The sequence below is a fragment of the Glycine max genome, chromosome 12 (assembly GCF_000004515.6).
Source record: "Glycine max cultivar Williams 82 chromosome 12, Glycine_max_v4.0, whole genome shotgun sequence".
NCBI classification, from domain to species: domain Eukaryota; kingdom Viridiplantae; phylum Streptophyta; class Magnoliopsida; order Fabales; family Fabaceae; genus Glycine; species Glycine max.
In genome coordinates, this window is record NC_038248.2 from 2,768,358 (window position 1) to 2,781,784 (window position 13,427).

Genomic DNA, 13,427 nt, shown 5'->3' on the forward strand with positions numbered 1-13,427 from the left:
TTAATCATTGTTAATTAAAGATGATGTGAGATCATCATAATTATTCATATTAATAGAAAGATCAAGTTATAAAATAATACGTTAAAAATTTAAAATAATAATTTTTTTTAAAAGACTTATGTAATTCGATCATTTGTCATAACAATAAAAATATAAATCTTACCTTTTTTTTTTACAGGAATTATAAAATGTTACTTACGGCAACATTAATTAATACAACAATTATTATTTTTTCAAATATTAAGCAAGTTGTTTAGTACAACTATTCTTATAAAATTAAATTAAAAAAAAACTTATTTGAGGTAATAAATGTGCCTATAGCCATTTTAGTGTACGCAAAGGTAAATCTTGCTTTTGGTGAAGATCTGGCGATAAGTGGTGTCGAACATGGATTAGAAAGGCGTCATGATTTATGGGACCCACATGAATTAATTGAGATTTGAGAGATTAAACAGTGAAGTTGTTTCTTGGCAACGGCCCTTTGGGATGCACCATAGTTTGTCTTATTAGCAATTTAGCATAACTCGCAGTACTTTCCATATCAAACCAAACACCACTGCCACTCATAAAAAGCTGACTCTACTTGCACCTTTTGCACTCTCTTCTTCACTAGTTACTTGTTTAGATAAATTATTAGACTGTTTTAATTTTAATTCAGAATAAAACTAACTCTACATTTAAAAAATATATCATCTCTATTGTTCAGATAATGGATCTCTTTCTTTTGATAAGTTGCCGAACACTTAAATTAATTACTATTTATTTAAAAATAAATTGTTTTTTTAACAAATTTTAGCATTCTTTAAATAAGAAATTGTAAAAAAAATGAAGTAAACATGTAACTAATGCAAAATATTACTTTTTTATGCTAGATTGTGAAGAGAGAAATAGAGTGTAAATACAAATAAAAAACATAACTTAAAAAATAAAATTGAATGTTGAGCGACTTAAATGATAAGAATTATACGTGAAATAGAATAAAAATAAAATAATAAATATTAAAAAACACTCTTATACCCTTATTATCGTGGATTAAACTTCTTTTAAAACAAACTCAACAAGGTTATTCAGGCAAAATCATCCCCTTTTCTCACTTTTTTTGGGATCCACTTGCCATGAAAAGTTTTTTTTTTCGTGTGGGACTCACTCCACACGAATTAAATCCCTCATATATCAGGCATACCAAACCCTTACTATTATAGTAATGCTTAATCAGGTAACCAATCCAAACCACATTTAATCATATTGAATGAAATCAAAATTGGTATTATGTTTAAATTGATATAAATTATGAGGGTCTAATTTAATTGATTAATTGGTTTCCAGCATACTCCATTGGTTGTTGTAAATTTTTAGATAGTTGAGTACAATTATTGAATAAAAAAAATCTAATTTTATGATATCATATAACTTCGCTCAAAAACTAATCCCCAAGAAGAAAAAGAAAAAAAATCAACTTAGTTACTTATCAATCTCATTTTGGGATGGATTGAAATGAAAGGATGAGAGAGAGAGAAAAACAGAAAGTTATAAATATTATATGTGATGCAATACAAAAAAAGATAAGAGATAGAGAGAGAAAATATACGAAAGTTACAAGAGAGTGACATGTATGAATATATTCCTCAGTAATTATCTAAACCATTTCACTCCGTTACCATATCCAGAAAGCCAGAAAGTGTTTACTGTTGTGTGCAATCTGGTTAGACCATGGCAAATGAAAAGAAAATTGGTTGTCAGTTATTCATGAGTATTTCGCTTTTCAAACAGAACAGAACAACACTATGCCAACTACAGGCATGTTTGTATTGACCATGGACCTTCAACGCACAAATGACAAAAGGGATCTATATGGAAAATGGAAATGTACCTTGGTTGGGGGCTACTAAACAGTAATACATACATTACATGACATGTTCGTATGAATTGGTACAGTGGAATCCATTTCGAGAAAGTAACACCATGTTGAAACATTCTTCGGTTCTCCTCCACGCTCATGAGAAATTTCTTCTTTTTTTTTTTTGTTCTCGTAACATTTCGAATGACAAATTACTCTTCAAACGCACCATGATCAAACAGGTGGAGGTGTAATAATATTTTCACAAAATATTTTGTTGATCACCCTTTATTGCCAATAATGCAGCTCCATAGGCAGTGTTTGATTTGCACGACTCACAGGCAAACCAAGCACCCTCTCTCGTATCTTTATCCACTTTTAATTTTTAGCTCCTCCACCGGCTGTGAAAAATTTCGTCTACCTGGGTTGCTCCTAGCTCCTTTAACAACCCATATGCCTTTGCCTAAATAACCATTGAAGAGTTCTTCACATTAGGCTCTAGTGGATTCGTGAACATCCACTTGTTTTCGCAAAAATATGGAACAAAGACAGCGTCTAAAATGAGTCAAGAAGATTTTTACCTCTATACGTGCAATGGATTCTAAAATCCCATGCAAGCACTCAACATCATTTTCTGGACGTGGAAGTAGCCTGCCCAAAAATTCAAACTTGGTTATGAAAATTGAATTCTAAACAAGGAGTGTTCAAATGGAAAAGAAGATGATATTTAGTACCTTGGAGCCAAATCTGGATCTGCTACTGGGAATCCTTCACCTGCTATTGCCAGAGGATAGTAATCCAGAAGTGAAGGTTGTGAGGGATTAATTTGTTCACTCAGTTTCTCTAATTGTTCATCAGTGAACAACTTATCTAAGAATGGCTCCACCAGTGTTTGAAGCACCACCAACAAGCCATTTATCATCAAGGCGATGGCTGTACACCCCAAACCGAGAATCCTCAATTCTTGTGTTGCCGAGTAGTTTAATAGCTGGTGTTGAACCCAATGAAGTGACCTAATCAAGGACAGTATGAGGAACACACAAGTCATAAAAAGGCTGTTAAACTACTAATTGCATAGATAAGGAACATCATCTTTGAAAGTTGAAAGAGATGGTTTAACCCAAAGACTACTGTGCAAAATCATAATAGAGTAAATATTGGCAACACTAATTTTACATTCTTTTTGGGTGCTAAACTGAATGCAAAATATGGAAAAATATGAAATTTCCAATTTAGCAATCCATAAATTTAAGCCAGCTTTTTATAAAACTGAAATTGTCTATTGTGAGATATGATAGATCATGAATAAATAAATAAAAAAGATAAATTTAATATAAAAAAATTACAGCTTTCCCAGGTTGTGTAGCACGAGCTGCAAGAAATGCAGCTATACTGTCAGTGGTTCCACTTCATACAACACAATCCTTTTGAAAACCTGAAAGGATATGCATGAAACATTAATGATTTCCAACTACATAGCAGTAAAGCTTACACAGGATGTTAAAGAAACTGATGAAATTATATCACAACAAATCAACAATAAATAAGACACAAATATAATGTGTTACTTGGGCACCAAATTTATTGGCAGTCAATTTGGGAAAGCATTTGTCTCAACTCTCAAGAAGGCGCTAGTCTGAAGAGAAGAGAACAACCAGTTAAGGTTGTACATATCAATTTTGAAGAAGTAAAATCTTGTTAACAGGGTCCTAATACCAAGTATCTTAAGTGCACTGGTAAGGAAGTATTTAATACACTTTTAAATGCTCTAATTACTTAAAAAGGAAAGCATGATTTTATGTTTCATTATCAAATTGGAAGAAGTAAAACCATATTAAAAGGATCCTACTAACAAGTATATGAAGTGCAACTGGTTCAATTAAGAGTTTTAAATTTTTTTAAGAAATGTAATAAAATTAGGTGGTATTCAAGTAATATTTTTTTATAACTTATAAAAGTATTTTGGTATTTAAAAATTTAAAAATTTTGATGGATTTTTTTAAAAAAATGATTTCAATGAATTTTATCATAATTTTTAATAAAAAATATCTATCAAATAATCTTACTTAAATCCTTGAAATTTTACTAATTTTTTTTTCTATTGGTTACCATGTTTTTTTTTCTCTTATCACACATCCTCTTTTCTCTTTAATATTTTTCAAGTTGCGTGTGTCATATATATTTCTCCTATTCTTTTGAAATAAAAAAATATCAAATATACTTTTTTCCTATGTATTTTTCTCTTTATTTTCTAAATTAAATTAATGTTGATCTTATGTGCTAAGACTAATTATATTTTTCTTATATTGAGTATGCTCATCACCTATTTGACGTAATATTTTTGTAACTATTATTCTTAATTTCGCCATCCACTTAACTCACTAACTTTCTTACCCATTTTTTATTCTCACTACTCCCTCTAGTATATGTTTATTATTATACTTTTTTAAAATATGTCGTTAAATTTATCATAAAATAATTGTAATAATTAAAAAAATATAAAAATCAACGTATAACCTTAAATCTATTGTTCAAATCTAAAAATAAGAATGAAAAGAAGTTATTACAAGAAAAGTTAATATAGAAAAACATAAAACTAGAATCAATATAACTAAATTAAAAAAATTATATTGGTTTCATTTTTTTTTATCTAAACCTTATCATTACTCATTATTTTTTTCACTAATTTTTGTAAGTTTAAATTTTGTAAAATTTAACCGAATCCTTTCAAATTTTATAAATTTATAAAATATTTTCAAATCCTTTAAATTCTTATAATATAAATCCAAATTATTATAAAAATCTTATAAATAAATATAATAAATCATAATATTCTTACATCATCTTTAAAATCTACAAAAGATTTTTTATACTAAAATAATTTTTTAAAAGCTCAATCCAATACACCTCTTAATTTGATTTTTTAGAAGGCTCTCTTAAATGTTATATATTGCCACAAAAGGTTTCTAGGTACAGATTCTCATTACAATTTACAATCAATGTATAAAGAAAACATACCGTACTTATTTCCAATTTCCTCCTTTAAACGAGCTAATTGGAGTTCCAGGAGCAACAACCGAAGGTAAAAGATGATAATATGGTTGAGAGACTAGCCATGAAGGATATGAGTCCACCTCAGGATCATAGCCAACCTGCAAAACAGAAAACAATGGTCAAAACTGCGACACAAACATAAACCTCCTAGCTGTGCAAAACTCAATAGTGATAAAGCCTATTAAATGATGCCATCAAAGCATTGTTAAAATCTGTAACCCCAAGCCTTCCATGAAGAAACCACAAAAGCCAATCCGCTTGGTGCAACAACAGAGCGGGTTTTTCGTCCGAACCAACACGATTCCACCACGAGACGAGTTTACACAGCGTGGACGATCCGGCGCAAACCGTATATGGTTTGGAGGAGCAATAGATTTCACCATTGGTAATGCATCAGGGCAACTCTCATTGTGAAGTAAAGGTCTCCACAACGGTTCTCCTGAGTCACTCCAACACCAGATTCCTATTCCTACTTCAGAATTCAAATACACAATCTTTAACTTAATCTTAATTAACACAGATTAAAACAAAATCGATCCACCTATCGACTATGAGAGCAGTTGCAGAAGTCCCATCAGTAGAAATGAAGACAACGTGTTTGCGAAGGTGAAGTGGGACATCTTGAAGCAGAGAAAACAGTGTCTCCTTCCATGAGCGTACCCAATCATGTGACTCTCCACTCTTTCTAAACAAAGAGAAACAGAAACCTCAGCCTACCATAGCAGTAGTAGCATTAAATTAATCATACAATTACTAATTGCAAACATCTTTATTTCACTGACAATTCCATATTTGTAAATTGTAACTGAAAATCTTCATATGCTAGGAAATTAAAAAGGGGAAATAAAATGATACTACTTAGCAAGTACAGCGGGTACTCTCTCTTAGCATCAGCTTGAATTGTCCCATCTTTGTCAATGATGGCAAACCCGGCAAACCTTTCACCTGCTCCTCTAACATTCATTTCTACTTTCTTGTTATTCCCGTTTCCGAGGGACATTGATACTACTACCCTTGCTTTTCTTGCCTTATAATTATTACATAACCCATTCCCTGATAATGATAATAGGTTCAAAGTATCATATTCACAAGACTCTTACGCTACGCAATAAGATGGTAGTAGTATTTCTTCTGCTCATAGAAAGGTCATAATCATATAGTGTTTTTGGATTGATGTCCAAGATACTAAAACGGTGTTTGCTGAAATAGCGCCTACCATTTTGCACTCCTCTTAGTTCTTAGCTTTTTTTTGCCCGTTCCCCGGCCGGATAAGGGAACTGAGGACTGAGGAACAAACAATGGTATTGGTTGCAAAGCCACTACACATAAGGAAATAATAATTCAAAAAAAAAAAAACAAATTATTGTGACCTTTGATGTGTTTAGCACTTGTTATACTGGCTATTGTGATAAGTCTTAAACACGAGAAAAGTCAATGTAAGTTGCTCAAAGTAAATTATGCAGCCTAGCGGGTATTTGTGACACGACATTTACTCGTATGCATTTCCTTATATGCTTCCTGTACTTCCCAATTTTTTGAATATTCTTAAACTATTATTTTCATATAATAACTTTCCTCTTCAAGCTTTCTCTCCTAAAGGACCTCCTCACACTTGCTTTCCTACTCTATGTAATGTTCCACAACTAGCATCATCTCCTCCTTATCCTTTTTGTGCGTTTGAAGTCGTCGAAGTAGAACTCATCTCCTCAGACTAAGAGTTCAAGGTGTTTATGTTCATCTTTGCAATGCTCCGTTGAAGTTGGGTTGACTAAGACGCTAAAGCCTAAAGAAACAAAAAAATCAAAACTGTTGTTTCAGGATGGGTATTTTGTAACACACTTGTAATGTGGAAATATATTCCAAAACACCTATTAAGGAAGAAGAAAAATTCAAAAATATTATTCCGAAATACATATTTCATAACACTTTTCATGATTTTCAAGTCTATTATTGGAATACTCATTATATAATACACTGGTAAATCAGAAATATGTTATGGAATACCTATTTCACAAGCAAATAAATCAAAATCTATTTTATGAAATAGGTGTTCTGTGTCATACTTTTGGATTTAAATATATTACGAAATGAACATTTCATAATAGACTTAAAAATCATAAAATGTGTTCAGAATCCAACACCACAGCAGATCAGAGCATTTTTAATTAAAAAAACGACCATCACTTTTCTTAGTCGGTGTCGCATGGCCAAGGGTGGGTCATGGTGTTGCATCGACTGTCACGTGGAATTTTCTGACCATGGGGATCGTTGACCGTGGGGGTGCATGGGCTTCTGAAGGTCAAAGGGGGTGTTAGGGATTTAGGATTGAGACATTTTGGGGAAAGGAGTGTCGATATTCATTAAGGATAATTTTGTCCATGTAATTAAAATGGAAAGTGCATGAAGCAGATTGAAAGGTGTAGAAAGTAAATTCCTTGGGAAACTATCCACATAGTTAAGGCCCATTTTCTCTAGGGGTCATGAAACTGTCCACATAGTTGAAGGCCCATCATAGGTTTTACGTGAATCCTATATGTTCTTGGCCCATTAATAGCAAAAATGACTTTGTAAAAATAATATGACCAGAAATATTACTATTAGAAAATATATAAAAATATGTTATTAATCTGTAATATCTGAAATAAACACACTCTTTACTTCGGGATGGATTTTTCATGTGAAGTAGCACAGTACACATTAAAAAAGGAATCAGGGAGTTTATATGTTAGACTCCCATGGGCTTCGAATTGCACATGAAATTTCTAGGGTAGGGTAGGGGATTCCAAAAAGAAATCAAAATGTCCTGTGTTGAGTGTGATGAAACCAATATTGACATGAAACGTGAAAGAGGAAAAGTGGAATTGGAATTTTGGATCAGGAAACATAGGTACCCAAGCTCGTCAAGATGTCCCCACTTGCACGTGAGTAATCAGACATTAGTAGGGTTCTATTATAATTTATCCGTAGGCTAGCGAGTTAGGTCATAGGTGTGACCTACAACTTGAATAACTTATAACTTGGCCAAATCTAAAAATAGTTTCACACACTTTGAATTTATGGTTCTCCTGTTTATATAAAGATTCATGTGAGAATATTTGACTGTTGTAAAAAGATAAAAACAATAAATCTAAATCATACATTACATATGCATGCCGAATATTATAAAGTAGTTAGTAATTGCATGACTACTTAAAATAGTTATATTTACCTTTTTTTTTACTTGTAAAAAATGTCTGTGTCTCTCTCTATTTATAGCGTGCTGATTTTCAGTTTAAATAAGAATCTACTTGTCTACAAATACATAACAATTTTAAATTCAATTTATTTATTCATATATATTACTTATTTTTTAACCCACTAACATTATATTTGTTTTCTGGCAACGTGAAGGTGACCTCTTAAAAAAAATCGTGAAGGTGACAATAAGTAGCTAGCTAGCTTCTCATCATGTCACAAGCATCGCGAAAAAGAGGACCACAATGAACTAAAAAGGTTACCTCGTGCATGTGCCATAAAGCCAACAACATCCACTCAAGTTGGAGTGGAGTCTGCCAAGTGAGAATCAATTTCTTCGCGTTGTACTCTTTCATAGGCAGAATATATACCAACGATGGAAAATAAGTTAATATTTTTTTTAGGAGAAAAAAGTTATACCCGATATTATTCAATTACAAATCATCATATACATACCATAAATTTATTGATTTTTATGATTATTATTTTTAAATCATATTAATTACCGATAAATTATTATTAAATAATCATATAAAAATATTTTATACTGTGATCACTAAACTTTTCTTTTATTAATAATTATGGAAATATTATTTTATAATTTATTACCTTACTTCAAATATTTGCTAAAAATAAAACACGAGAAGAAATATTAATAAGTATACTCTTCTAATTTTTCATATATAATATGTCTTCTCAAATTACGTAAACCTCTAAACTTGTTTTTTTTTTTTTTATTTACGTTTTGTTTACCTTCTCCGGTGGAACATTTTTGTTACCGGTACATGCACGGTTGTTGGTTAGTTGAAACAAATCCATCTTTTTTACTTTTTTCCTTTGAGATGACCCCACAGTTACAGCTTACGTTTTTCATTCTTTGCTCTTCCCAGTTTTTTAGTTTACGAATCGCCGTCTGGATGATGATTGATGGTTATTTAAATTGAAAGCAAAAATCAATTACTTAATTTGTTTTAATGCTTAATCAACACCTTTCCGCGTCTATTTTTCTGAATAATTTTATAATCGTCATTGAAATTGTTTTAGTACAAACGGTCTTTGTTAATACTTGGTAATCAAAAATCAAAATTGTATGATGCCTCGCATCTAACGGTCCTCATAAGGTCTCAATTAAAAGTAAGGCATAGCCTCGGAGAATCAACACTTTTTCCCCGAGTAAATGTGCATATTAAATTACTAGTTCTCAAAAGATTCGAATGATACCTTATTATACTTCTTTATTTATTATAAATATCGTAATTAGTCTATTAATACTCCTCTCAATTCAGTATCTACTTACTCTCTTCATTTCAAAATAAGAGAGATTCAAGGTTTTTCTAATAATAATTAAGAAAAATAATAAATAACTTTATGACCGGAATAATCATACTAGTTTTTCTTTTTGATTTATGAAAATTTAATACATGCAATATACTCAGAAACTATTATGTTAAGCTGCTTTCTGAGATACATTTGAATAAAAGATTTAATGTTTCATTAAAAATCTCTAGTGTCACCTAACGTAAAAATATTTTTAAGCGTTAAAGCATTACTTGTTTCGAAATGGGTGAAGTATTATTTAAGTCACTTCCCATTTTAATTTAATTTGCATTATTATTTCCTCTTTTAAACTTTCTCGTCATTTTATCTCTCTTAAAAAAAAACAATTTAACTTCACTCAGAAGTCACTTTCAGATAATTTAATGAACTAGAGGCACATATGAACTCATTGTTTGACTGTCCATGAATAAAAATAATAAGTACTAAATTACAAAGGTGAAGATATAAATCCCTACACTTGAGATTTGAAATATCCAAATCCAATGGTACCTCTTGGCTGTGAATACATAAAGAAAGGTGAACCTCTGCAAATCACATGCATGGCCAAGTTTTAAATACACGAGCGTGATAGCTAAGGTAGTTGAATTTGATTTTACTCATCCACATTAATTCGTTCATCGGTATCAGGGATGCATGTTGCCAAAATTGTTCAACCACAAGCTCTGCGCATTAACGCATGCAACCTCGACCGCGAGTCAGAGAAAAAAATACCCCCTATTTTTTAGGAAGCTTCCGTCCTGAAAATGTTAAATCGAGAGAACAAAAAATAATGCGTACGAATAATAAAATAAAAAATAAGATAAATGTAAAATTAAAAAGGTAGTAAACAAAATAGAATTGCTTGAAAAATAATGTATTACCTGGTGACGTGATCACATGGTCCAAAATTCAAAAATGTGGTTTCAGTGAGATGATAAAAATAGACCAGAAACTTTTGAATTAAAATATAGTGTAGAATGGGTGAGATTTACAAGAAATTCACACAATTTTTTCTTTATTTCCTTTTCCTCTCCTCAACCAACCATAACATAAAATATGAGTTTTAAGTGATTAAATTGGTCAATTATTTTTTAAAATAATAGGTAGCCTATTTAGTGGGAAGAAAAAATAATAAAATAATTCTTATAAAAATTATCTCAAGTAAAGAAATTCATGAATAGAGTTGGGTTGAATTTAATCAAACTTGTTATCGGATCCGATCAAAATAATTTTGATTGAATTACATTGGATTTGTATTTTTTTTTATCAAATCTGAAATGAATGGACCAATCAATAGTGAGTTGATTTGGGTTTGGACAATAGATATAAAAAAAGTAAAACTTATTTTACGTTTTAATAGAAAATCTTAGATTTTCAAATGTTAGTTTGATATAACTTTCAAATATTTATGTTGTATATGCATTTTGATTTTTATTTATTTTTTACTTTCAAATAGTTATGCTATAGACACAACTTTATATGCAACTATGGCATTCCGAAAAATGTTCACATTTTGGTTTTTCTAAAATGTTAAATGTCTTTGACGTTTGGACATACACAAACTCTTTTACTAAAAGAGACGTTCATTTTTACACTAAAATGACTTTACTATATGGTTAACTTAAAACAAGTAATGCCAACTCGTGTAATGGTTGTGACTTGCGACGGACACTCGTTTGTGTAGTAGGGTTTTATGTGTATATTCGCATGTGGTCAATTTTTGTCTCAATCGTAATCCAAAAACAAAAAAAGGTAGAGGGAATCGAAAGAGAATAGTGTGTAGTGTCTCAAATCTCAATCAACTAGAAAAGCCCACTATATATAGAGCTTTTGATTAGAACGTGGGAGAAAGAGAGATAAAATAATTTAACAAGCGAACAAGTTAATGTATAAACAAGTGAAATGAAGTTATTATAGGCCATATTGGACTCTTGCCTTTTGAAATACTGCCAAATACAATAATAAGTGATAAGGGTTAGAAATACACTTTCTCATTTAAATATGATATTTTTAATTGATTAAGAATTATAAAATAAAAAAATAATAATTAAATATACCATGAGATCGATAAAATTTTATATTTTTAATAAAATTTAACTAAAAAAAAGAAGAGTGCTAGTAATACTTTCTTTTGAATATTCTTTATGATTAATTAGAATTTATTGAAAATTAAAAATTTTGATAGATTTTTTTATCTCAATTAATATTTTTCTCTTCTGATTTTTTTAATAAATTATAATATAAAAAATAGTGTCAACGAGACTCCACAATAAAAAAATATACTTAAAACAGCGTGAAAGATGGTGTCCAGTATTTCAACGGCTAAATTTCTAGTATTTCTCATTATTACATTCTAAATTGTTTGGTAATTCTTTACTAATAATGATGTTGTCCAAAACTTAATGGTCATCGTGTTGTTCTTGAAACAATTAGTTAACACTTAACACGTGCTCGTAACATAATAACGTTGTTAGTTTTGTCCCCTCGACATTACTTTTTAATTTCACGTTATTCTATTATGTCTATATAAATTGTTTTTATTTTTATAAAAATATTATTGAAAATACGTAGAATTTTTAAACATTTTGTTTATTTTGTAATTAATATTTAAATATATTTGATTAATAATATAATAAACTATTTTTTAATTAAACTATTTTTTTACATTTAAAAAAATAGAAGTTTCAAATATATGTGTTTAAAAAATATTATCCTTGAAGTAATTTTACATAATTGAAATTAATTTTCTACAATTTTTTTATAAATATGCATTTTCATTGTACAAGAAAACTAGTTTTAAAGAAAACTAAAGCTTTAAATTTTTTTAATATTTTTAATATTTTTTAGTTTTATTCACATTGATAGTTTTGAAAAAAAAATATTTAGGACAAATGTAATATTCTCAACTAAATTGTCAAATTTTTTAATCCGATGAATTAGTTGATTAGACTTTATCTTAAGGTCTGAAAGTAATAAATATTTGATAAATTTATTCATTAAAAAATTTGATAAATATAAAATAATATAAATATCAATGCTTAGATATTTTTATTTTTTTTATTGACAAAGATATATTTTAGGTATTTTACAATTTATTTTTAATTTGTTATTTAACGATCAAATATTTTAATTTATTTTTCTTTAGTTTTAATTAGTATTTTTTATATGCTACACCTTAAAGTATTCTCAATTAAGTTTAAAGCATAGCCAAAAAAAAAAATATGTCCTTAAGTAGACATGATACTTTCAATATATTAATTAAAGTAATACATAAAATATCTTGAAGTGAAATGTTAAAATAAGAGAACAAATAATGTAAACAGTATAATGTAAACAGTATAATGTAAACAGTATAATGTAAAAAGTATTTTAAAAATAATAAACTAAACTAAAATAAATAATATAACGTATTTTTTGTTTCTAATTTTTAAATTATATTTTTTTTTTACAAAAATTTCCTTTCAAGTTCAAAAATTAAAAGTTGTTTGATCTTATTCTATAAATTTTTGTTTCGTTAATATTTTTAGATCTTACCTAAACTATCATCATTAAGTAATGACATGATTGTTATGTTATTAATCATGTGAATTATCACATCATCAATCAATTAGTATTACATATATTTACATGTAATTTTTTAATATATTATATTATTATTTTCTCATTTTTTATGGAATTTATTTTAGTTTCTTAATATTTTTTCACTCATCTTAATGTTTGAATTATGTTCCTCATTGTTTTTAATTTATTCCATCAAATATTACCGTTAAGTGATATGAGACCGTCATTTGAATTTTTTTATGTGAACTAGTAATTTGATGTAGCAATCATGTAATAAAATATAGTCGATTTGATATATTTTATAGCAATTTTAATGTGTTAAAATTTTTGCGGTGATGTCAAATTTCCAAAAAAGAAAGGTCTAAAAATTGAAAAAAAAATGAGATACAATCAGCAAAATAAAAAACTTACTTAATTTTTTTTG

At 29.1% G+C, this 13,427-nt stretch overlaps 1 pseudogene; it reads right to left on the minus strand.

Annotated features, from left to right (window-relative positions):
• Positions 1-1,718: 1,718 nt before the first annotated feature.
• On the minus strand, positions 1,719-5,891 carry LOC100778325 (D-ribulose kinase-like; annotated as a pseudogene).
• Between the last annotated feature and the right edge of the window lie 7,536 nt (positions 5,892-13,427).